A 26622-nucleotide genomic window follows, 5' to 3' on the forward strand; every position below is an offset into this window, starting at 1 on the left:
AAGGCCCCTGAAAGAACTGAAGGATGATGAAAAGCCCCAGATCAACAGGCTTCACCAGTGATCAAACTCCTCAGCTCCAGACTCCAAATCTAAAAACTGAACCCTCCCGCTGATCTTTGCAGTGCTTCAGTCTTGAGGAGGGGATTGCTCCATAAAGGTGACAAGGGAGTTTAGACTATCCTTGAATAAACCTTGACCTATCCCTCCCCTTCTTACCCTGCCTGGAGGCACCCAGACTGTGGGTGTTAGGAATTAATTTCAGGAGGCAGTACACATCTGTTAGGCATTAAACCTGGTATGGACAAGGCAGGGGGGGTTTAGGTCAGTTTGGATCTGTTTGCTGTAATATTATACTCTCCCAAGTGCTTAGTATAGTGCTCTGCACACAGCACTCAATAAATACGACTGAATGAATGGTTCTGGTAGCTGGGGGTCAACTCATACCACCCCCAATTTCTATTCTTTAGGGTGGGTGGGAGGTCGCGGAAGGGAGTTGAGACTCCCCTATAGCCAGTTCCAAGGGTTAATAGTTCTATTGGCCCAGGGAGGGCCCCTGGAACATAGTTTGTGCACTGGTGCAATAACAACAAACTCCCTATTCCATTTTATGAAGATTAGTACTGCCCTGTAATTGCCAGAGCATAAGGGACTGTGGCTTTTTCATTTTAAGAGCCCAAAGCTTCAGGATATTTAGGTTTGCAAGAAATCATGGCCCGATCCTCTCAACCTCTCCCTTCTGTATCACACTTTATCTTCCTGGATCACTTAAGAGTAACACTTTTGTGCCATGTGAAGTCACGTGACAAGAGACAGTACCTGAAGGAGCCAGAAGAGGTACCACAAAAATAGAGAGTAAATTAATCCCATTCTTGGCTAAAATTTCACTGCTGCATTCCCGTAGATGTGGCACAGCTCACGAAATTAGGGTTTTCGTCCCCCTCAGTCCTGTCCTTTAACCATCGATGTCCGATGAGGGAATATTTTAGAGGTTCCTGATTATCAATACAGCACCACCTTACCTGTTTTAGTTCTCAAAAGATGTCCTTTTCTTGTTCCTTGTTCCTTCAGGTACAAAAGCAGTGGGGAAAAAGTGAACTTTGGATGCTTTCAGGTTCTCTTCTTAAAGCCCTGAATTCCTCTTGGCCAACCAGCTTTCTAGGAGAAAAACACAGCAAAGGACATTAGGTTTCACTTAGTAGCTTGTGTCGAAAACTGCTAGTAGTCTAGCAAGCAGGGAAGCCTCTATCTCCCGACTCACTCTGAGTTCATTACCTATCCTTTCCTAGGATCTCAACTTGGGACCTTTATATGGAAAAATGTACATTAATTGATCAGCCATGCAGAAACTCTGAAATGAATACACCATCTGAGGGGTTGGTATGAGTTGTTACAGAACTTCTCATTATACCCTGAACACTACACAGGTCACAGAATCGAGCACCGTCCAGTCCGGTGTTAATCTGAGGATATAAGACAGCAAAGCCTAGGGAGAGGATGGCAAAACGCTCAGGGGAAATTGTGCAACAGGGTACAAAACCCATGTCCAGTAGGATATGCTATCTGCTCTGCTTTCTCTTCCCATTCAATTCTTTTTCCACCCATCCATAAATTCCATCCCATTCTTATTGATCAGAGGTGAAAGAGATCACTACGCCCCACCCTCGACTTTCCACATACCCACGAAGATGGCATACCTTCCAAGATTCCCTGTATGGCCTTTCTTCATGGGTGACAAGTACAGCATTCTGGAACCCATTATGAGGCTGTACAATATTACCCAGAAGGTCTTGGTTAACATCATGCTCTAGGCAAAATGAGTTCAGCTAAAATTACAGCCAAAACCCAAATGCCAGGCCTTTGCTGCAAACTATAGGGAACAAACCAAAAGGGTCTGGCTCACTGCCTCAGGCAGATACTGTCCATTTAGCCCATTTTACATTCTGAAAGTGGATTCATGTATTAGGACAGGACATTAGAACAGTTTTCTATCCCTTCCTCTGTCATTGGTGAGCTGTAGGGCCATGGTAAGTTTGCTTAAAATCTCTTTTCTGTGCCTAAAACTCCCCGCGTTTAAAATTAGGACTGGGTGAGGGGTCAATAATTCTTGATTGTGGTTTCCAATCCATGGGAAAAGGAGCAAGACCAAATTGCACCATCAATTACTGCACTCAAACAGGTTAGTCATTATGTCTTTTTGCTTTCTGGTAGTATATCACAGGACCAAACAAAGACCATTATTCTATCAAGAGCAGAAATCTGAGACTGCCCTATTTTATTGTACTTCCAAGCACTTAGTACAGTGCTCTGCACACAGTATGTGTTCCATATCACTGATTGACTCAATAGGATTCTGTTGAGCAATGCTTCCAATCAGTATCAGTTTCCCTTTGGGTCAAAGACGATATTGCTGAAGGTGAGTTTGCATCTATGAGTGTGGGGGTCTGAGAGGGATTCTCTTATACATTCACACACTGCACCCATGAAAATGCGGTAGCCGTTCGTGTGAGCATTGCTCAGAGACCAATGGTTAAACTCGAATAAGCTGAAGAGCAAGCAGGAGCCAAAGTCAAGCCAGAGTAAATAGGCTCAGATCTCCTGATAATCTTACATTCCTATTCAAACCTCTCACTTTGTATTTGACCATCCTTAGAAATGACCTATACAATGAAAGATCAATATGAAACAGAAAAGCATGTTTCAGCTTAGTCTCTAGACCTATACTCCTCACACTATAGTCATTATTTTTAGGTTAATATATTAATGCCCCTTTCTCATTTACAAAAAGTGTGGAAAGTCCAATAAAGAATAGTGATTTCCACTATTACTGAACAAAGATCACTGAAGAGACAAGGGTGTACATATATATACAAGGTTGTTTTAGAATCTATTCCATTTCAGACATAACTGAGATCTCACTTAAAGCCACAGAGTTAGATTCTGAGATATCTATGAAATGCGGAGATTTTTCCGGTCTGCCAAATGAACAAATTTAAATATTGCTGATCCCAGGAATTTTTCTTTTTGTAGTGAGCATGGTGATTGCAGAGGTTACAGTTTTGGAAAGTCAAGCTTAATGTAAAGGTAACTTGGAAATTCTATTCCTGTGAAATAACCCAGAATTTCACCATCTAAGAGCAACAGCATGTAAACTAGAATGAAAGAAGGAAATTATGTATGTATGCCTAATATTCTTTGTGAATGTCTTTCATTTTATCTAAAACTTCTATTAGAAATCAGATTGAGAAATAAAAAAAATCAAAATAGTTTTAATTATCCTAAGAGCTGCTTCCTTGCGTTTGGATTATTTGGTCACCAGGATTTATCTTGCTTCCTATAGCAACAGGAAATCAGTTTGTCAAGTACATAGTTCTTTACCTCAAGAAAAAAAGGCTCAAAAGTAAACCCCCAGACACCACCCCCCCAAAACACTGCAAATGCCACTAAAAATGCCACACTGTTGATTGTGTCCAGGCTTATTTTGATCAGCTCCTACTGCAATTTTCCCGTTCTATTTTGAGCTCAGAATAGCTCAGAAATCAAACCTGCCATTTAGAATGTTTTCATTGGTGAATAACCCATACATCTTGTTCCCATAACTCAACTAACTCCTCAAAATATGAGATCAGTAATCAAGAGATCCAGTTTCCAGTCCCAGCTCCTCTACCGGCCTGCTATGAGACCTTGGCCAAATCACTTAACCTCTCTGTTCTCAATTTTCTCATCTGTAGAATAGAGATAAAACACCTACTCTCCATACCTCTTGAATAGTAAGCCCTGTATGGGACAGGGAGTGATTCAGATCTGATTATATTTTACTTATTCCAACAATTAGCACAGAGTAAATGTTTAATAAATCTCATTTCCTCTAGTCTGGAAGCTCACTGCGGGCAGGGAATGTGTCTACCAACTCTTTTATAATGTTCTATTGTACTCACCCAAATGCTTAGTGATCAATCAATAATATTTATTGAGTACTTACTATGTGCAGAGCACTGTTCTAAGTGCTTGGGAGAGTATAATACAACAGAATTAACAGACAATCCTTTCCCCAAATGAGTTTATAGTCTAGAGGGGGAGGCAGGTTTAATTATGAATAATTAATTTATAATATATAATTTAAAGATCTGTACATAAGTGCTGTGGGGTTGGGGGTGGGGTGAATGTCAAATGTCCAAAGGTCACATATCCAAGTGCTCTGCACATAGTAAGTACTCAAATACAATTGATTTGTTGATTAAAAAGTTCACCAAATCTCTTAAAAATATTTAGTTCAAGGGAAAGGTGAAAGTAAGCTTGAGGATTATAAAGAATATCTATCCTTATCGGATAAGATCTGGGCAAAATCCAGTCATCCAGTTTTTTGGGGTTAAGTGCAGGAAAAACAACAACAACAACAAAACTCTAACTCAATTTAAATCAAGCAGTCTGAAACCAAGTTAGCATTCATCCAAGGGTAGGATGGAACCAAAGCAGCATGGCTTAGTGGATACAGCACAGGCCTGAGAGTCTTCTAATCCCTGCTCCTCCACTTATCTGCTGTGACCTTGGGTAAATCACTTCACTTCTCTTTGCCTCATTCACCTCATGTGTAAAATGGGAAAGAAGACTGTGACCCCCATGTGGGTCTTGGACTGTGTCCAAATCGATTAGCTTGTGTCTACCCCAGTGCTTAGAAGAGCACATAGTAAGTGCTTAAATACCAAAAAAAACAAAAAACCCACAACCCACAGGCTGATGCAGTAAGGACAAAAATTACGTAAAGGCATTATGAAGGGGAGGTTGCTGCTGTGGGATTTATCTCTTTCAAGGGATTACTCAAACTCCACAAAGTTCTGGGTTGGGGCTATGGCTGCAGTCACACAATGTGGGGGGGAGGGGCGGGGGTGACAATAAGTGACATCCATCTAGTGCCAGGGTTGATCGGGGTGGATCCTCCTCTGAACCCAGCAGGGCTGCTGGCTACCTCTGACCTAGCCTTCGAGTCATCCCAGCTCCATCAGTCAGGATGGAAAGGAATTCCTTCCCAACCCAGACATCTGACATCTCTGACCTGATCCAGATGATTCAGCAGGATGGTAAGAGACTGTGATCCTTCTCCTCGGTAACCTTGGCTGGGAGAAAGTCAGGTTTTAGGAATGAACTCAATCTGAAAGGGTCAGTTAGCAGTATGTGGAGGCAGCGGGTGGTGACAGGGAATACACACACCACCGAATTCTTATCATCATCATCAGATCAACCTATTCTATTTCCTCCTACACTCTACCTAGAATCCAAAGCTCTAAGTTATATAGCTCCTTGGGCATAAATGTTTATTTGACTCCAGGAAAGTCAAACGCTCCTTATTTCGTGCAGCGTCGAAAGAAACAACAGAAAATAGTTTATCTGGATCCCTTGTGGGACAGAGACTAAGGACAATTCAGTTATTATTGATCCCAGCACTTAGCACAGTTCTGGGCACTTAGGCAATTAACAAATCACGCAATTATTAATATCATTCACTTAGAATGTGAACAGCGCAGCTACTTTGATGGTACAATAATTAATGTGAAACTGCTCAGATGTCATAGCCTTGCTTACTTAAGTGGCTGTGGATTATGCCACTCAGAAAAATAAATACAACTCTATTCCACTACAGGACTTGCTCGAAATCCATCTCATGCTTTGTCAAGTATACTAGAAGCTGGAGTGAGGGGAGGGGGGCATGCGTGCGTGTGTGTGTGTATGTGTGTTTTTAATGGTATTTCTTAAGCACTTTATATGAGCCAGGCACCGTACTAAGCACTGGGGTAGATACAAGACACTCATGTTGGACGCAGTCCGTGTCCTACATGTTATTCGCAGTCTTCATCCCCATTTTACAGATGAAGTAACTGAGGCACAGAAAAATTAAATGACTTGTCCCAGGTCACGCAGCAGACAAGTGGCAGAGCCAGAATTAGAACCCAGGTCCTCTGACTCCGAGGCCCGTGCTCTTTCCATTAGGCCACATTTCTTCTCCTAGCCGCTGTAATATGTTACTAGATAATCAATTTATAGTGGTTGTAAATTACATTTACAGAGCTAATTTTACCCTTTTCCTAAGCAGTAACAGTGACATTACCATTTTTATTGCTAGAAATATTGTGGAAATATTGACTGGTGATAACTTACTGCCAGGCCTCCTGTCCTAAGTGATCTCAGTAAAGATCTGCTGGATGAACTGTTAGGAATTAATGAATGTCCTCGTCAGGCATGCTGCGGCAGATATCCAAGACGTATAGGAGAAAGAAATGAATCAACTCTTTTTTCATTCCGAGCATGAAATCCAGCAAATATTGTACATTATAATTGATACTTTCATACAAATGTCTTCTGAATACTAAGTGGTGAGTTACTGCTTTTAGAAGACATTATTCTTGAAGGATTATTTCAATAGCCATTTCCCCAAAATCACCAATGTGAATGCTACTTCTCCCCAAAATAAAAGCCTAAACGCTGAAAGATAAAAACTAAAAACCAAAGTAAAATTAGTACTACACGGTAGGTAGTCCATATAGTGCTCTTTACACCTTAGGCACCCAGTACAGTGCTCTGCTCTGTCCTTTTCACTCTCACTGGACCCTGAGATTCTCTTCCTTTTGGTCTGATTCCAGGTGCTCTTAGGTCTGATGGAAGAATCCTTAACGCTCCAATAAAGCTCTCCCTTGTCCAATCCCAGCCTTATCATAGACCCTCCTTTCATTCAATCATTCATTCATTCAGTCGTATTTACTGAGCACTTACTGTGTACAATGCACTGTACTAAGCACTTCTCCCACTCTTCCCAGCTTCTCATTACTGGTGACTTCATCTTGACCCATGTAATCATCTTCAATCAGTTGTCTTTATTGTACATCTACTGCATGCAGCACACTATTCCAAGGGTTTGAGGGAGTAAAACAGAAGCAAAGGGAACATTCAATTATAATAATGCAAGCAACTTGAACATTCACAAGTGCATTTATGGGCAAACTCTACTCTTCCGAATTACCTCTGGAGGGGGAACCGCCCTTCAAAGATTTTTGGCCTTATTAAATGCACCCCATTCCTGAATGCTTAATATCCAGCGTGATCTCACTCCATACTTGAACCAAGCTCCTGGGAGACTCTGCTTCAACTCGCCTATATGGTTGAGACCACTGTGGATTAATACCAGAGGTGGTCACTTTCAGATTAACCCAGCTATCACTGCACTTTGAGAATGCCAGCTGAACGTGAGTCAGCATGAGGAAATTAGCTCTCCCTGAGCCAACTGTAGTCTGCGCCTTGTGGATAAAATTCATCTCTCAACCTTTTCTGAAGCTGATATAGCAACTGATCCCTATCTTGCACAAAATCCACTTGCAAATCATGCCAGAGAGATGAACTGTGATTATGACCGTCTCCTTCTCTGGAAGAGGAAAGGTGCGAGGAGGGGTGTGGCAGCCCATACAGCAGGTGGGTATGGGAGAAGCTACATAACTCAAGTACCAGAAGGAAAGGAAGAGTGTGGATGGTTTGTGGAGCATGTCTACCAACTCTGTTGTACTGTATTCTCCCAAGGGCTTAATACAATGCTCTGTACACAGTAGAAGCTCAATAAATGCCACTGTTGATGATGATGGTGATGATGAAGGCGCAACCAGAAATAAGCTACCATTCAAAGGCAGCAAGATTGAATCACCAGCCTGTAGACACTAACATTCAGGGTTTGGATCTCATCTCTCCGACCACTGACCTCTTGCTCATACCCTCCCCTCTGCCTATCCCACCTCTTCCACATCCAACAGACCACTGCTCTTCCCATCTTCAAGGCCCTTCTGAGATCACAACTCCTCCAAGGGGCCTGCCCTGATTAATGCCTCATCTCCCCACAACTTCTATTTCAGTACTTGCCAGCCACATAAAAATACATCTGGACCAATTATAAACATATCTTTCTACTCTATTACTTCCTCCTATCTTTAATTTACTTAACTCTCTGTCTCCCCCCAACTAGATTGTAAGATCTTGAAGAATCAATTATTGTGGAAAGTTCATTCATTCAATTGTATTTATTGAGTGGTTACTGTGTGCAGAGCACTGTACTCAGGGCTTGGAAAGTACAATTCAGCAATAGAGACAATCCCTGCCCACACTGGGCTTAGGGCAGGTTGTCCAATTCTTTAATGCCCCACTCCTGACCTTCCTCCCCCCCACATACACATACCCCTGATAGGGCTCTAAACCTCTTAATTGACCTGGGTCAACCCAACTGTTTGAGCTGCAGTGTATCTTCCCCCAGTCCAGCAGTTTCAGACCCACAGTACTGTCCAGAGCAAGATTTTTCTGCTGTTTCATCTTATTTATGCTTAGAGAAGCAGCATGGCTCAGTGGAAAGAGCCTGGGCTTGGGAGTCAGAGGTAATGGGTTCTAATCCCAGCTCTGCCGCTTGCCAGCTATGTGACCTTGAGCAAGTCACTTAACTTCTCTGTGCCTCAGATACCTCATCTGTAAAATGGGGATTAAAACTGTGAGCCCCATGTGGGACAATCTGATCACCCTGTTTCTCCCCAGTGCTTAGAACAGTGCTTTGCACATAGTAAGCGCTTAACAAATACCACCATTATTATTTATACCCCTGGGAAGTTCTATGCATACATTTCACTGCATTGAAATCAATTTAGAATGCTTCCATTTCTTATTCCAAATTTCTGGATTAGGATTTGTGCTAAAAGGATCTATCAATGAAATCCATATGGCACCTTCCTCCCTCCAGGCCTGTCTGATCCTGAATACTTGTCTGCAGGCAAATTAAGGTTTCTAAGCCATAACTTTCTTCTGCTCACTATTACTTCTCTAGAAAAATCAGAATCATCCACTTTGCTGAAGGCCAGATGGTTCCACCCACAGGCTATTGGAATCTGAGTAGCATTCCAAAGGAAATAAGTGTTGAGGACAGTAACGAATGAATAAATTAATCGATCAAAGAACAGTGCAGAATTAACCAAATCAATAGCAAAATCAATATTTTTCTAAGAGTGCTCTGGAGACTGAACTGTCTTGAGTAATGTCAGGAATATTCGTTGCTCTGTTATTTTTGTAGAGTTAAAACTGACTGTTGTAAAGCTGAAAAACGGGTGTACATTTAGAAACGGAATCTAAGTACCATTTGTCAACTCAAAATGTCTTAAAATGTGTATTTCCTGTATTGTTAGGTCATACCCTCCTATGGTTTGGGGGATGCCCTGTAAAGTTTCTTGATAATCAATAGTATTTACTGAGTGCCTTACAATGTGCAGAGCACTGTACTAAGCACTTAGGATGGCACAGTACAACAGAATTAGCAGATTTTTCATGCCCACAATAAGCTTAGAGTCTAGAGAGGGGCTTCAGGAAATGCTCACCGTCTTAATCCTCATTTTATAGATGAGGTACCTGAGGCACAGAGAAGTGAAGTGACTTGCCTAAGATCACACAGCAGACAAGTGGCTGAGTCGGCATTAGAACCCAGATCCTTCTGACTCCCAGGCCCTTGCTCAATCCACTAGGACATGCTTCTTCTTTTCCCCCACAATTCCTCACATTTTTTGCAGTCCAAAACTTCAGCTCAATTTTCCTGGCCTCTTCAGACCAAAGGACGACTCCACCAATTGAATGGTAGGTCTTTCCAGTTTGGCAGTGACTACTTCCAGGGGTTCTTGGTATCTGGGTTCTTTGGTATCTAATTTCCAAAGCAGTTTCTGCACAGCCACCCTGAACAGCTTCCCTCCTTACAGGACTCTTTTCTTTCTTCCACCCTCCTTCACATCGAAATGCTTCTCCAGTCGAAGCACCTTTGGGGGGAGGGGGGGGGTTGAGAACACATGATTGTACGCTCCTAGGCTATTTAACAATTCCAGGAGAAATTGATTTTCTTCAAATGAAGTGCATAAAACCAGGCAGGCATCCAGTCTGTGCAGTCAACAGACTCCATGTGATTAATGTTTTGGCCTGTGCTTCTCGGAGCCTAATAGTTGGGGCGTAATAACTTCCACTACTATTTCCCAGAACAGAAAATGGCCCCCTTGTGCTGATTTGTGCCACGATCACTTTCTCGTCCATTAGTCGGTTCTGACATTGGGGGAGTGTGTATAAGCGGGCTAATATCCTCATTCTCTTTGCTGAATTTCTCTAATGGTGAACTTCACAAATGTTCTGTCTCCTTATTCCCAGTTTTTTTTTTCCTTTCTCAGCCTTATTTCTCATGTTGACCTCTGTCTCTCTGTCTCTCTCTGTCTGCCTGTCTCTACCTTGCCACCAGTTCTTTTGATTTTTCTTTTTTTTACTTTACTTCCTCTTGGAACATAAATTCCTGTTCCAGTGAAATCTATTTTCATAAGTTTGGGAAGCAGCGTGGCTCAGTGGAAAAGAGCCTGGGCTTCGGAGTCAGAGGTCATGAGTTTGACTCCCGGCTCTGCCACTTGTCAGCTGTGTGACTGTGGGCAAGTAACTTCACTTCTCTGTGCCTCAGTTACCTCATCTGTAAAATGGGAATTAACTGTGAGCCTCATGTGGGACAACCTGATTACCCTGTATCTACCCCAGCGCTTAGAACAGTGCTCTGCACATAGTAAGCGCTTAACAAATACCAACATTATTATTATTATTATTAAATTTAATTCTCTCATCCTCTTTCTCTCCCTCTCTCCACTCAATCTCTCTCATTTTACTTTAACTCCTGGTGCCTTCTCCTCCCTTCCATGCTGCCTCTGTAATAGTGCCCCCCTGCCTACCCATAATCATTTTCTCCAATGGTTTCATTTAACTGTGCTCCCAGCATTCTTAGGCAGGGTGGAGACTCTGTGCAGAGGAAAAAATAGGAAAGTGATTAGGAAGATGACTCTTTCTTGGACTATACATCAAACCACTATAGACCGGAATACCTCTTCGGCTCCCTCCTTCCTCTACCTCCAACCATGCCTGCTAGGAGGATTATCAAACTGGTCAGCATTTGCACGACAGTCAAAGACAGCGCTGAGGAAAGGTAACACAAGGGGCCTTCATTTTTGTAGCAAATAATTACCAGAGGTGTTCCAGCCCCTGGTTTTGCAATGCTTTGGCTTTGTCTTCATTACTAAAGCTTCATTACTGAGAAAGCTCATGAGCTAATCACCTCTTGCTCAGGGGAGCTCCTCTTTCTCTTTCCCATCCATCTTCTCTTTACTCATCTGCATGACACTGTTTTGGAAGCTGTTCAGGAGATGTAACACAGAGCCCCTGTTTACCAGATACTTAAATTCTGAGGAAGACAATCTTTATGCAGATGGAAATAGAGGGTGTGCAGATCGATGCACAAACATTAAATACATAAGTACAGCATTTGCATAGTGCAAACCAAGTGAAGTAAGATCATGTGATAGCCCCAGACCTATTCTACCTATTTATTCTCTCAGGGAAGATCTGGAAACTGAAGTTGAATTTCTATAGAGCCTTTCTTCGGGGAAACTAAGGCATCTATTGGAATTTAGGACTTTCAAGTCTCTTGTGATCTATAGAAATGCATCCTGCCCTTTCTCTACCCTTTATCTTTCCTTCCTGGTCGTAAATTTGAGTTTCCCACAGTTGGAACCACGGCCAAAAAGGTTCAATTTTAGGCTCACAAACTGAGCTGCTTACATAATGGAAAGAGCAAGGGACTGGGAATCAGGAGACTTGGATTCTAGTCCTGTTTCCATTTGCCTTTTGTGTCACCCTGGGCAAATCATTTAACCTCTTTGGGCCTCATCTTTTCCCCATCTGTAAAATAGGGATAAGATACCTTCTCTCCTTTTCTCGTTGGTGATGAACCCTGAATGGGACAGGGACCGTGACTGAGCCACTTAAATCTACTGCAGTGCTTGGCACATAATAAGCACTTAAAAAAAACACCACCACCCTAATCCTCACCATTATTACTGTACATCTCTGAATATATGTCATATTTGACTTTACTAAGTGTGAGGCAAGTGTCAGGAACACAGAAGCAAATCACCAAAAAAGCAAAATGAATGTCAGGAAAACAGAAGCAAATCACCAAAAGAGCAAAATGATTAGGGTTCAGGTCTAACCTGACGTTTCTAATATTAAAGCGATTAACTAAGACTTCCAGGCAATCCATCGATAAGGAATATTATTTATTGAGTACTTACTGCATACGTAGCACTGTACTAAGTGCTTGGGAGAGTACAACAGAGTTGGCAGTCGTGTTCTCTGCCCACAAGTAGCTTACAGTCTGGAAGCAAATAAAAATGTGCTTCCTAAAAAGAGAAGAGAAAGAGGCTCAATGATGGACAGAGAAACTTGTAAGGGTTTTATAATAATAATAATGATGATGATGATGATGCTATTTGTTAAGCACTAACTCTGTGCCAGGCTCTCTACTAAGCGCTGGGGTGGATATAACCAAATCGAATTGGATACAGTTCCTGTCCCATGTGGGGCTCACTGTCTCAATACCCATTTTACAGATGAGGTAACTGAGGCACAGAGAAGTGAAGTGACTTGCTCTAGGTCACACAGCAGACAAGTGATGGAGCCGGGGTTAGAACCATGACTTTCTGACTCCCAGGCCTGTGCTATAACCACTACACCATGCTGCTGAAGGAATGATTGGTTTTCCTTTACAGATACAAAGTGGAAGAATCTAATAAACATAAAACTCTAATCTCTGCCAGTCCCGAACCCCACCTGATATGAAAAAGTCCCATCTATGTACATTAAAGGGTATTAGCTCACATCAGTGGCAAATTGGAATTGATTTAGAAAGCATTTCCAACATGAGCAAGATCCCAGGGCTACATTACTCCCTCTAAAAGTCTAATCTTAATCCCAGTGTTTGGAGATGTGTGGTTTCAATGGTTCTGGCTCCAGAAAGCCCAAGGTCAGAGTACTTTAAAGTTCCTGCATTTATCCATTTTCCCGTAAAAAACTGGAGGTTGGGGTATATCTAGATACTTAGATAATTGTCAAGTGGTCTATTTGTGAGAAGAGAAAGTTCCTTCCTCCCTGAATCAGAACCTTCTTTTTTCTTCCCAAATAGCAATCCTTTAGTCCAAGGGCTGATAATCTTTTTTGACAAAGAACCAAATGTGAAATCTTTGTGCAAAAAGCCATACAATTTATCCCCCCACCCTTTGACATGTAACATCACTGTTTTTCCTTGTTATGACGTCATTGCACCGTGCAGCTACTTCACAGCAACAGCGGCTACTGCCAGTGGGGATGAGGGATTAACTTGACTAGCGTGACTACAGCCTATTTCAATTTCCATTAGAAAATAACAGATCCATTTAGCACAGATAACAGATTTTTAGTATGTCAGCATAAGGTGCCTTTTGTTGAATAAGATGTGACAAATGGCATTTGTCATCACAGAAAAATCGAATTCAAAATATATTTTTACATTATACTCTCCCAAGAGCTTAATACAGTACTCTGCACAAAGTAAATGCTCGATAAATACGAGCATTTTACAAAGTGGAACAATCTACTGCTGATGATGAATTAATTTCATAATCCTTCATATCTACAATATTTAATCTACTACTACAATACGACTACAATATTTTATTTACTACTTTTTTGATATATTTCCATTGTTTAGGTCAATTCTTTGGATCCTGGGGAAGAATGAATGTTCTTAATGTTATTTCCAATAGGAAACTGCACTTTTAACGAAACCAATTAAGAGCATTCAAGGGTGTGGGTTTGCTGAAAAGACTCCATGCACAATCGACAGTCCATTCCACACTGTGTATCTGGAAAGGGCAGCCTTTGCCATACTGATTCATTGCCAACTGCGGTGCTTGCTCTTGTTTTTGAACCTGCCCCTAGCTTCATAGAATCACTGCAGAATCCCCACATATTAGATTTTGCTCTTTAAAACTAAGGACATTTAAAGAAAAGGGATGTTTCATGTTTTTGAATATTAGAATCCCCCAAATATTAGATTTTGCTCTTTAAAACCAAGGACATTTAAAGAAAATGTCCCTCTTCCTCTCTCTTCTAGTGTCTTGCCCTGCCTCCACGACTTGACTGGAATTACTTGACTGACACATGTATCCCAAATAAAATTTGGGTAATTATTGAATTGTAAGAAATCAGATCTAGCTTGTCTTTCCCCTTTCACATTCTCTCCTTACTAGAATTCCTAAGTCTATACTCTCTATATGGTATTTTAAAATGCCAGCAGCAGCTATGAATTTCTCTCTGGTTCTTCCACCTTGGCCAGGATTGACCATCTTTCACAAAATGCTACCTGGATTACAGCTATGCTCCTGTGTACTGGAAGGGTGACAGAAGCCAGTGGAACCCTCACTCACCAAGGTTGTCTATTTCGACCATTCTGCTGCATCGTAAGTCTATTTCCTTTAATTCTGTCCTCAAAGCACTAAGCCTTTGGGAAGCATCGTAGCCTAGTGGAAAAAGTTTGGGCCTGGAGTCCTAATCTCAGGCCCACCACTTGTCTGCTGTATGTCCTTGGTCAAGTCATTTAACTTTTCAGTGCCTCTGTTGCCTCATCTGGAAAATGGGGATTAAGACTGTGGGCCCCATAATAATAATAATAATTACGGTATTTGTTAAGCGCTTACTATGTGCCATGCACTGTTCTAAGCACTGGGGAAGATACAAGGTAATCAGGTTGTCCCACGTGGGACTCAGAGATGAGGTACAGATGAGGTACCTGAGGCACGGAGAAGATAAGCCGTTTGCCCAAGATCACACAGAAGACAAGTGGCAGATCCGGGATTAGAACCCACATCCTCTGACTCCCAAGCCTGTGCTCTTTCCACTAAGCCACGCTGCTTCCCTTAAGCCACACTGCTTCCCAGACATGGATGGTGCCCAATCTGATTAGCTTGACTAATACCTCAGTACTTAGTATAATGCCTGCTACATAGTAAGCGCTTAACAAATACCATAAAAAGGGGCATTTGTATTTGGTATTTGTTAAAAATTCACTATGTGCCCACTGTATTAAGCACTGGGTTGGGTACAAGCAAATCAAGTTAGATACAACACATTCCCTGTCTCACATGGGGCTCATGGTCTCAATCCCAATTTTCTAGATGAGGTAAATGAGGCACAGAGAAGTGAAGTGACTTGCCCAAGAGCACACAGCAGACATGTGATGGAGCAAGGATTAGAACCCATGACCTTCTGACCTCTCTGAGACAGTCTTTTTATGTATTTGGATAACAATTTAGTCACATCTCCACCTCCTCCAGGCAAAATAATCTCCTTAACCTTGTCCTTATATGTTCTAGATTCAACTCTGCTGCTTCTTCCCTCTTGCCTCTTCTCTTGACAGGGAAGATTACTTTACAATTCTTACTCACTGCCTCTATATTCCTCTTTACATCTTAATTTTTAATTGCACCACTGTCTTTTTTGGAATCGATCCTCTCTGCTTGTCATTCCCCCTTTTTGAAGGGAGGAATTTGGTGGACCTCCCTAAAGGAGAAGCTTTAAATCTTTCCCTGGCAAAACTCTTCCGATGTAGTGCTGCCCAGGATTAGTACCACCTATGAGCATTTCAACCCTGACACTGACCTGACAATCACTGCTTATTCAGTCCTATTTTCCCTTTCATAATAGTAATAACAACAATAATAATAATGTCTTACGCTCTTACTATGTGCCAGGCAGTGTACTAAGCAGTGGGGTAGATACAAGATAATTGGGTGGGGCACAGTCCCTGTCCCATATTGGGTTTCGAAGTCTTAATCCCCATTTTACAGATGAGGTAACTGAGGTACAGAGAAGTTGAGTGACTTGCCCAAAGGCACACAGCTGACAAGTGGCAGAGCCGGGATTAAAACCCATGAACTCTGACTCCTAAACCCATGTTCTTTCCACTGAGCGACACGGCTTCTCTGATGTCTACCAACTCTGTCATCTTGTTCTCTCCCAAGTGCTTAGTACAGTGCTCTGCACACAGTATGTGCTCAGTAAATTTGATTGAAATTGTGGGTCATAACATCAGGAAAGTCAGTTAACTGTGAAAAGCACTGTATTTGGTTTTTAGAATTAACACTTCTATTCTGTGTGCAACTGGAATTCTGAAATAATGTAAAATGAGCATTACATATAATTACGTTCAGTATATCTGAATTATATTTGAATTATTCATAATTATTGCTTACTGAGCATCGTCAAAAATGCTACGTGCCCTGCCCAACGTCAAAGAAGATGTGCTGTCTGCCTCGTGGTGCCTAACAGTCTAACTTAGACAGGGAAGATATTAAAATAATATTAAATATTAAAATGAATAAAATTCTCCCAGATAGCATACGATTATGTGGATTGCATCTGTCATCTTGGATCAAATCAGAGGAGCGTATAATCCAAAGCTTACTGAATATTGCAAAGCCATGTGGTAGCCAAGATTACAATTTTTCCTTTGAATTTGTGGAACTTTCCATTGATTCTGTGATTTTGTTCCACTGGTACATTAAAAAGTCTCCTCGACAGATAACTCTGTTTCTGTTATGTATCTCAATAGGCCCTCTGGGAAAGGGGGGTGTGCATCAGTGAGTTAATATCTCCAAATGGTCTAGAATAAACCATACAACAAATTGCTGAAAATAAAGCACCTGAAGGTCGGTAGTTCACAAATCACCTTTTAGCCAACAAAAATTCAATTTAGACAAAACCGGTAACAAATTATTCCCCAACTCTACACACTGACTCTCTGCCCTCACATCATCCTTGAAATACTACTCAATGAATGACTGATGCAGCCCTGGAACAATCTCTTAGGTCAGCCTTCTCCTTCACCTTAGATTGGGTGTCCCATGTGGGACCAGAACTGTGTATGAACTGATTATTCTGTATCCATCCCAGAATTTAGCACAATGCCTGGCACATAGCACATAAATACCACAATTGTTATTATCTTCAGGCTGGGATTCTCCACTGGCAGTCAACAAAGGGCACCATCTGGCTAACTGGCTCATTGCTCATTAAGGCAACTTGGTCTGTGAGATGGCAAGGTCAGGTGAAGACCTCATACTTCACCTCTCTACTTCCCTCCTGCAACCCAGCCCACACACCTCACTCCTCTAATGCCAACCTTCTCACCGTACCTTGTCTTTCTCGCCGCTGACCCCTCACCCATGACCTGCCTCTGGCCTGGAATGCTCTCCCTCCTCATATCCAACAGACTATTACTCTCCACTCTTTCAATGCCTTATTGAAGGCACATCTCTCCAAGAGGTCTTACCTAAGCCCTCCTTTCCTCTTCTCCTACTTCCTTCCGCGTTGCCTGGACTTGCTCCTTTTATTCATCGCCCCTCCCAGGACGACGGCACTTAGGTATAGATCTGTAATTTATTTATATAATGTCTATCTCTCCCTCTAGACTGTAAGCTCATTATGGGTGGGGAATGTGCCTGTAATATGGTTATATTGTACTCTCCCAAGTGCTTAGTTGATTGCTGTGCACACAGTAAGTGCTCAGGAAATACGATGACTGACATACAGAAGAATGGGAGCTGGGAGATGGGTAAGGCCGTCTCTTCCATAGATAGAATTGGGCCAGTTGCTGAACCTGTGTATGTGTGTGGGGGGCTGGGGGGGTGTCAAAGTGCCTAGATAGGCCAGAAAAGAGTGATGGGGCAGAGAGAGGGAAGGGAGTTCAGAGGATGAAATTTCAAAGATTGGTGGGTGGAAAAGTGGGTAAAATGGAGGACGGATTGATATATGAGAGAGAAGAGACTGCAGAAGAATCTTTGGTGGACCTCAGTGACATTTTGGAATTCTAGAAATTTCTGCTGGATTTGAGATTAGGAGATCCACAGCACCAAGGACTTTACTTCCTGGATTACTTTCTCATTATTCTTTCTTTCTTATCATTGAGTTTTCTAAAATTTATGGTCATGCAGGAACTCCCATAGAAACCCACTTCTTCTGTAATGTGGTCGGGGGGAGACCTTGAGGAAAACTTGTTTTGTAGCACTCATCCTTGCCCAGTGCCTTGTACCCACTCACAACTGTTTCGCTGACTCCACCTTGCGCTGTCCCCAAACTGCTGAGAGTTTTTGGAAGAGTGATCTCTGATTCCTTTGTCTTGTTCTACCCAAAACACATAGAAAAAGCAGAGCAAAGTGTGGAGGTGAATTTTGGTATTCTCCCCTACTGTTTGTAACTTCTTTCTGTTTCCTAAATACCTGTCTCCACCATCTTAGATTGTGAGCCCCCTTGTAGGACAGGATCGGGTTTTACTGATCATCTTGTATTCATCGGACCTGAGCATCTTGTATCGACCCCAGTGTTTACTACAGTGTTTGCTGCATAGCACGTAATGCCACAGTTGCTATTATAATCCTAGCGCTTTGCAAAGTGATGATGGCACTTTAAATCAATCAACTAAGTGTTCAATCCAAAAAGATTGGCCCCCAATTTATTTCAGAAAACAGAGCTATGGATGGGTTTAAATTCCATTTCTGACTCGTGGGTATTCTCTCTTCCTGCAGCAGCCAGAACCTTCCATAAACAATGGCCTTTCCTGCTCAGCTCAGAGTCTGGCACTGTAGTAAAGGCAGGAGAAACCTGACTTCCCTTCTGACCCAAAGAGGCATCTGGATCAACGCCTGATAGACAACTCAGCCTTGTCTGCATGCCAAAGCAGTATATACTTCCAGCAGGAGGCAGATTCACTAGGAAGAAGCATGGCTTGTGGATGGGCCTAGGAATCAGAAGGATGTGGGTTCTAACCCTGCTCTGAAACTTGTCTGCTATGTGACCTTGGGCAAGTTACTTCACTTCGCCGGGGCCCAGTTACCTCATATTTAAAACAGGGATTAAGAGTGTGAGCTCATGTGGGACAGGAACTTTGTCCAACCCGATAATCTTGTGTCCACTGCAGCGCTTAGAATAATTCTGAACACATGGTAAACACTTAAATACCATCGTCATCATCATCATCATCACTATTATTATTATTGGAGCCTGATTCAAACCTGACTTTGGTGGTGGGGGAGGGCAATTACTTGGAGAGGATATCATTTAGTTCAATTTAGTAAACTATAATCAATCAATCATATATAGAGAGTGCTTACGCATGCAGAACATTGTACTAAGAGTTGGCAGAGAAATTCCCTGCCCACAATGAGCTTAAAGTCTAGGGAGGGCAGACAGGCATCAATCAAAAATAAGTTACAAAGATTAACATAAGTGCTGTACAGTGTCACAACCACTCCTAAAATTTGGTATTCCTAACACCCACCAATCAAATGATTATGGGATTTACTGGATAAAGAACCCTTTCCCACACAGCTTACAACTTACTAATCAGTTGTATTTATTGCGTGCCTTCTATGTGCAGAGCATATGTATAGAACATGTAGACATAATCCCTGCCCTCAAGGAGTTTATAATCTTGAGGAAGACAGGCATTAAGATAAAATACTGTCAAGGGAAGTAACTGAGTATAAGGATATATGCATGAGTTCTGTGGGGGGTTGGGAGGAAGGTGAATATCTCATACTTAAACATAGGCCAATAAACTTGGTTCAGGTGTAGTGATTGTGGACAGGCCAATTAGAATTAGTTGGAAGGGGTGTGCCACCTCTTTTTTATTATAATAATGTTGGTATTTGTTAAGTGCTTACTATGTGCAGAGCATTGTTCTAAGCGCTGGGTAGATACAGGGTAATCAGGTTGTCCCATGTGAGGCTCACAGTTAATCCCCATGTTACAGATGAGGTAACTGAGGCACAAAGAAGTTAAGTGACTTGCCCACAGTCACACAGCTGACAAGTGGCCGAGCTGGGATTCGAACCCATGACCTCTGACTTCCAAGCCCGGGCTCTTTTCCACTGAGCCACGCTGCTTCTCGATAACTATGGTATTTGTTAAGTGCTTACTATGGGCCAGATACAAGATAATCAGGTTGGACACAGTTCCGGCCTAACATTCTTAATCCCCATGTTACAGATGAGGTAACTGGGGCACAGAAGTGAAGTGACTTGCCCAAGGTCACACAGTAGACAAGTGGCAGAGCCCGAATTAGAACCCAGATCCTTCTGACTCTATCCACTAGACCACGCTGCTTCTCTATCTCCTTGCCAGATTTCACACGGCCCTGGAAGATAGGGTAACTTCACTCAACTCTGAAATCATTTGGAGTATCTGCTCTCCAGACATGGAACAGTTAACTGTATTTATGGCCCAGAAACCTTAGCCAGCAGGCACACTTAAAAATTCCAAACACTGACTACAGGACTAGAGTAAACTGTTCTTCAATTGTTCAAATTAATTCCTAAAAACAACAGCTATTTTTCATCATCACATATATTTGTGTTCACGCTCTTGCACTGTGGGACCAGTTTACTGGAAGATGTCGACTGCCACGGAAGAATCGAAGGACAGACAGCCAACCATGAATCTATAGGAATGAACAGAAATAAAATTGCAGTGCCATCTTCAGGAGACTAGAAATTCTTCTTCAGACAGTAAAACACCAACCCCATATAATGTGGAAATGGGAGAATTACTTGAAGATACACGTGCTTCACATTTTATAAAAATAGCAAATCGCCACTGTTTTGAGAGGGAAGTTTAGTCTGACCCCTTATGGCATTTCTTCTGTTATTAGTCATTTCTTGTCGGATACTCATTAGGAATAGGCCAGGCAGCCGTAAAACCGAGAAGTAACATCACATCTGGTTTCGGGATTACTAAATCATCTTAATTTTGCTCTCGCTGCTTGCGGTGTCAACTGGAACTCTTGAATAAGTGACCGCACTGCTTCTCTTATGCCAAGCTTCTGCTTGATTTTCTAGCTCCTATTTGTGAGATCTCAATTCTCAGCTCTTCAGATTCTGGAATCCCAATCTTTTCAATATTAATCTCTTGGAGAAATAGCGTGACCTACTGCAATGAGCACAGGCATTCTAATCCTAGTTCTGCCACCTGCTTGCTGTGCAGACATAAGTTAGCCATACAATATCTCTGTGCCTCAGTTCCCTCATCTTCAAAATGGAGATTTAATACCTGATTTCTCTCCTACTTAGATTGATCGCCTCATGTGTGACGGGGACTCTGATTATCTAGTATCTACTCCAACACATAGTGCAATAATAATAATAATAATAATAATAATAATAATAATAATACTGTAATTGTGGTATTTGTTAACCACTTACTATGTGCAAAGCACCGTAGCACTACGGTTAGAATCTAATGGAAGGTGCATGCCACCTCTTTTTTTTTCCCCCACTCAATTAGATGTTGCATATGGAACTCCAAGTAAAGTCACACCAGAGTTTTATAGAGGATCAAAACTTTCCTTTTTTGGTTTGCTTTCTCTTCCCTCCCAGGTAATATCCAGGTCTTGGTTGGCTTTTTCAGGTGCACACTGACCTCAGAACTAGTAAACGGTCAACATGACTCCAAGTTCTAAATGAGAGCAAGTATAAGGTAACACCCCTCGGGAAAAGTGACTCAAATGGTAACTCCATGATGAGGGGCTCAGGGTACAGAGCTTGACCATTATTTTAGTTTGGGGACTACTTAAAGTTTAAATTAGCCGTTGAGGGCCGCAACATAAAATATTTGGGGGAAGGTGGGTCATGATACCTCTCAATAAAATGTCAAAGTTATTGTAAAAGTATCCTTTGGGTCTCTCTCACGCAAATACGCAAAACTAGAAATACACCAATACATTTAACTCAGTCTCACCCGAGTGCAATGTTTTCGTTCTCTATTTTAATTTTGCTGGACTTAGTGCTTGGCCTGATAGAAACAGCTGAAGGCAAATCATTTAACTTCTCAAATTAAGAAGCAGTGTGGCTTAGTGGACAGAGCCCAGGCCTGGGAATCAAAAGGACCTGAGTTCTAATTCCAGCTCCACACGTCTGCTGTGTGACCTTGGGTAAGTCACTTAACTTCTCTGTGCCTCAGTTACCTCATCTGTAAAAAATGAGGATTAAGAGTGTGAACTTAATGTGGGACAGGGACTGCATCCAGCCCCAGCTCTTAGAATTGTGTTTAGCACACATCAAGTGCTTAACAAGTACCATAATAATAATAATTATTTTTTAACATGTCCAAAACTGAACTCCTTATCTTCACCCCCAAACCCTGCACGTCCCGTCTTTCCCATCACTGTAGACAATACCACAATCCACCCTATCTCACAAGCCTGTAACCTTGGCATTGTCCTCCACTCATCTCTCTCATTCCACCCACATATTCGATCTGTCACCAAATCTTGCCGGTTCTACCTTCACGATATTGCTAAAATCTGCCTTTTCCTCTCTATCCAAACTGCACTTATCTTATCCCGCCTTGGCTACTGCATCTACCTCCTTGCTGAATGCCAGGGCACTTGTGTCTCCCCACTCCAATCCATACTTCACTCTTCTGTACACATCGCTTATTAACAAAAGCATTCAGTCCATATCTCCCCACTCCTCAAGAACCTCCAGTGGCTGCCCATCCACTGCCACAAACAGGAATTCCTTACCCTTGGCTTTAAAGCAATCAGCTCGCCTCACTGATTTCAGAAGCAGCATGGCTCGGTGGAAAGAGCACGGGCTTGGGAGTTGGAGGACATGGGTTCTAATCTCTGCTCCACCACTTGTCTGCTGTGTAGCCTTGGGCAAGCTACTTCACTTCTCCCTTCCTCCTCTCTCGCCCCGCTCCAGTCTATTCTTCACTCCGCTGCCCGGCTCATCTTCCCGCAGAAACGATCTGGGCATGTCACTCCCCTTCTTAAACAACTCCAGTGGTTGCCTATCAACCTCCGCTCCAAACAAAAACTTCTCACTCTAGGCTTCAAGGCTCTACATCACCTTGCCCCTTCCTACCTCTCCTCCCTTCTCTCTTTCTACCGCCCACCTCCTCACCGTCCCTCGGTCTCGCCTATCCTGCCGTCGACCCCTGGGCCACGTCCTCCCGCGGTCCCGAAACGCCCTCCCTCCTCACCTCTGCCAAACTGATTCTCTTCCCCTCTTCAAAACCCTACTTAAAACTAACCTCCTCCAAGAGGCCTTCCCAGACTGAGCTCCTCTTCTCCCTCTACTCCCTCTACCACCCCCCCTTCACCTCTCCGCAGCTAAACCCTCTTTTCCCCCTTTCCCTCTGCTCCTCCACCTCTCCCTTCCCATCCCCTCAGCACTGTACTCGTCCGCTCAACTGTATATATTTCCATTACCCTATTTATTTTGTTAATGAAATGTACATCGCCTCGATTCTATTTAGTGGCCATTGTTTTTACGAGATGTTCTTCCCCTTGACTCTATTTATTGCCATCGTTCTCGTCTGTCCGTCTCCCCCGATTAGACTGTAATCCCGTCAAACGGCAGGGACTGTCTCTATCTGTTGCCGACTTGTTCATTCCAAGCGCTTAGTACAGTGCTCTGCACATAGTAAGCGCTCAATAAATACTATTGAATGAATGAATGAATTCTCCGGGCCTCAGTTAACTCATCTGGAAAATGAGTATTAGGATGGTGAGCCCCTCTTGGGACAATCTGTTTACCCTGTATCTACCCCAGTGCTTAGAACAGTGCTCAGCACATAGTAAGTGCTTAACAAATACCATAATAATAATTTCCTGCTTCAGCCCAGCCCACACACTCCGCTCCTCTAGCACCACCTTACTCACTGTGCCCCGATCTCGTCTATCTTGCGTCCGACCTCTTTCCCACATCTTCCACTTACCCTGGAACTCCCTCCCCCTCCATATAAGCCAGACCACCTCTCTCTCCACCTTCAAAGCATTACAAAAGTCACATTTCCTCCACGAGGCCTTCCCCGATTAAGGCCTCTTTTCCCCTTCTGCTTCATCTATGCACTTGGATCTGTGACCTTTGGACATCTCATATTTGCCCCACCCACAATCCCACAGCACTTGTGTAAATATCTTTAAATTATTATAGATTACTTATTCATGTTAATGTCTGTCTCCCCCTCTAGACTGTAAGCTTATTATGGACAGGAAACATGTCTTCTAATTCTGTTGCACTGCACTCTCTCAAGCACTCAGTTCAGTGCTCTAAACATAGTAAGTGCTCAATAAATACCATTCATTCATTTATTCTCTGGGCCTCTACTTCCTCATCTATAAAATGGGGAGAAGGTTGATTACAAGCTCCATGGGGGACAGGCACTGCATTAGAGCGTAGAACCCAGCATGTACCCCAACATTTAGCACATAGTAAGAACATCTCTCCAATGGAGAGAAAAGGTGGCTAACTGCAAAATGAACACCTACTTGTTCAAGTTTGGTTTTTCCACATTTTATTGTAAAGTAAAACTTTTTTAAAAAAAACAGGCGCTTGGCTTTTTAAATTAATCAATCGTATTTGCTGAGTGCTTACTTTGTGCAGAGTACTGTACTAAGCGCTTGGGAGAGTGCAATACAATATATGACAGACACATTCCCCACCCGCAGTGAGTTTACAGTAGGAAGCAAGGTTCTAGGCCTTTACTTTTTCACAGTCTGACCTAGTCCGTTAAGTGTTTTAAAACACATACTTTCAACTAGCCCAGACAGATTGCGATAAATTTACCCATACACAAAATAGTTCTGAAAAACAGGGCGGATGAATTTCATCTCAATGGGATGAAGTACTTGCTTCACAGTAACTAAATCCTAGTAACCTCCTATAAATAACCCCAAATTGTTTGAAAAAGTCCTAATCAATCACAAAAACATAGCAAAGAAGCATGGTTAAAAAAAAGGGCTCATATGCCTCTGCAAAAATAGGAGGAAATTCACCCTTTGGGTTCAATCCCATTTCTAATTTAACTGAACTCAAAGGGCTGTGAATTTCTGAGTCTAAATAATGAATTAAAACCTTTGTTCTCTTTTCACTTACTATTTTCACCTCTTCTACTGTGACGACTGCTGGATTTTAATACTATACTCATTACATTTTCCCACCCTGGTCTAGTTAAGTCCCCAAGGCAAATTCGAAGTGCACTTAATACACAGATTTTAATGAAAATGAGCTAAAGTCAAAAATAATTCAAGCACATATAAAACTCCTCTAATTCTCCTATCCATTTTACACCAAAATCCTGCAGCTGCCAATCGGTAGTGCTGACAAAGATGGAGAACAGATGGGCAATGACTAAAAGACAATTCCATGACTCTACAAGACAATATGCAACACTGATTCTTCCAGCATCGAAGCTATAACTCCCTCAAAGCTACACTGGGTGAGACACGTGAGGAGAATGAATAACTGCCGTATAACCGACAGCTGCTGTATGGTGAGCTGACATTGGGAAGCCAAAAACAAGACGGAAAAATTTTAAGGATACACGCCTCAGACAATTCTGCATCCCTGCTGAAAACTGGACAAAGCCAATTTGGCAAACTGCAATCAAGGAGCTTTGAAAGGATCAAGAGATGAGGAGGCAAAAGTGAAAAGTACCAGGCACTGTAACAAGAGACTTATTTTGTACGCATGATACGGCAGAGACTGTGGGTCTCTCACTGGTCGTTTCAGTCACGCATGTACATGAATTTCACTGTCAGGGGTGTCTTCTTGAAGTACAAAAAATAGCAATATAAATACTGCCATCGACAGGTCTTGGACCTCCATATTTATCCATTCATGACAGGTGACCCTGAACCATCCATCCCCTCTCACTTAGTCTCATGTGGCCAACAGCAGAGGTTGCAAAATGGTTGCCCGAGCTTTGGAGATGGGGTCAAAAGTCAGAAACTTCCTACCAGACACAACTGTGCGCTCATCCATTCCTTAAGCTATTATTGAATATGGAACCCTCATTCACCCCTTGACTGCCGTGTGACCTTGGGCAAATCCTTGACTCAGTGTTCCCCTTTGTAAAAAGGGGATTAAATACCTGTTCTCCCTCCCCCTCAGATTGTGAGCCTTGTATGGGGCAGACTATGTCTGCTCTGATTACAATGTACCTACCCCAGCACGTGACACGTATAAAGTGCTTAATGAACACCAGTATCATTATTATTATTATATTTAGATGTGATTGAAAGGAACATAAATCGAGAGATGGAAAGAAGAACTTGAACTAAATAAAATAATAATAATTATGGCATTTGTTAAGAGTTTACTATGGGCCAAGCACTGTTCTAAGCACTGGGGTACATACAAGGTAATCAGATTGTCCCATGTGGGACTCACACTCTTAATCCCCATTTTACAGATGAGGTAACTGAGGCACAGAGAAGTAAAGCGACTTGCCCAAAGTCACAAAGCAGACAAATGGTAGAGCCAGGATTAGAACGCAAGACCTTTTGGCTCTGAGGCCCGAGCTCTAGCCACTATGCCATGCTGCTTCCCCAAATGTTTATGACCTATGACCATAAACAACATCTGGATACTATGTCAAGGCAGCAGAGAGAGATCATGAAGAAACGGAACAATGAAGAAACCCTTAGGTATGTCCCAAAGGAGGTTGAAGGCTGTGGAAAAAGGGACTGAGAGTTAGGAAATCTGGGATCTATTACCAGCTATGCCGCTGGCTTATTGTGTGACCTTAGACAACTCACTTAACCTCTGTGGACTTTGTTTTCTTCATCTGTAAAATGGGAAGAAAACTGTGCGACCATTTTCATCAGCATCATCTATAACGGTATTTATTGAGCGCTTACTATGTGCTTGGGAGAATATAATCCAATAG

General features: G+C 42.4%; 1 long non-coding RNA gene across 3 annotated transcripts in view; it reads right to left on the reverse strand.

Annotated features, from left to right (window-relative positions):
* The window catches only part of LOC114811173, a 52077-nt gene that overhangs the window by 4464 nt on the left and 20991 nt on the right, over positions 1–26622 (reverse strand). Inside the window, exons 1-3 of one of the 3 annotated variants that reach the window (XR_003758852.2) lie at positions 12147–12185; positions 6763–6891; positions 1020–1155 (exon numbers count right to left, since the gene is read on the reverse strand). This is a non-coding gene — a long non-coding RNA (uncharacterized LOC114811173). Of the gene's footprint in view, positions 1–1019; positions 1156–6762; positions 6892–12146; positions 12186–26622 lie in introns of those variants that run through there. The other 2 variants (XR_003758851.2, XR_005659915.1) reach the window with 2 other exon arrangements.

Source organism: Ornithorhynchus anatinus, chromosome 4 (assembly GCF_004115215.2).
Source record: "Ornithorhynchus anatinus isolate Pmale09 chromosome 4, mOrnAna1.pri.v4, whole genome shotgun sequence".
Classification (NCBI taxonomy): Eukaryota; Metazoa; Chordata; class Mammalia; order Monotremata; family Ornithorhynchidae; genus Ornithorhynchus; species Ornithorhynchus anatinus.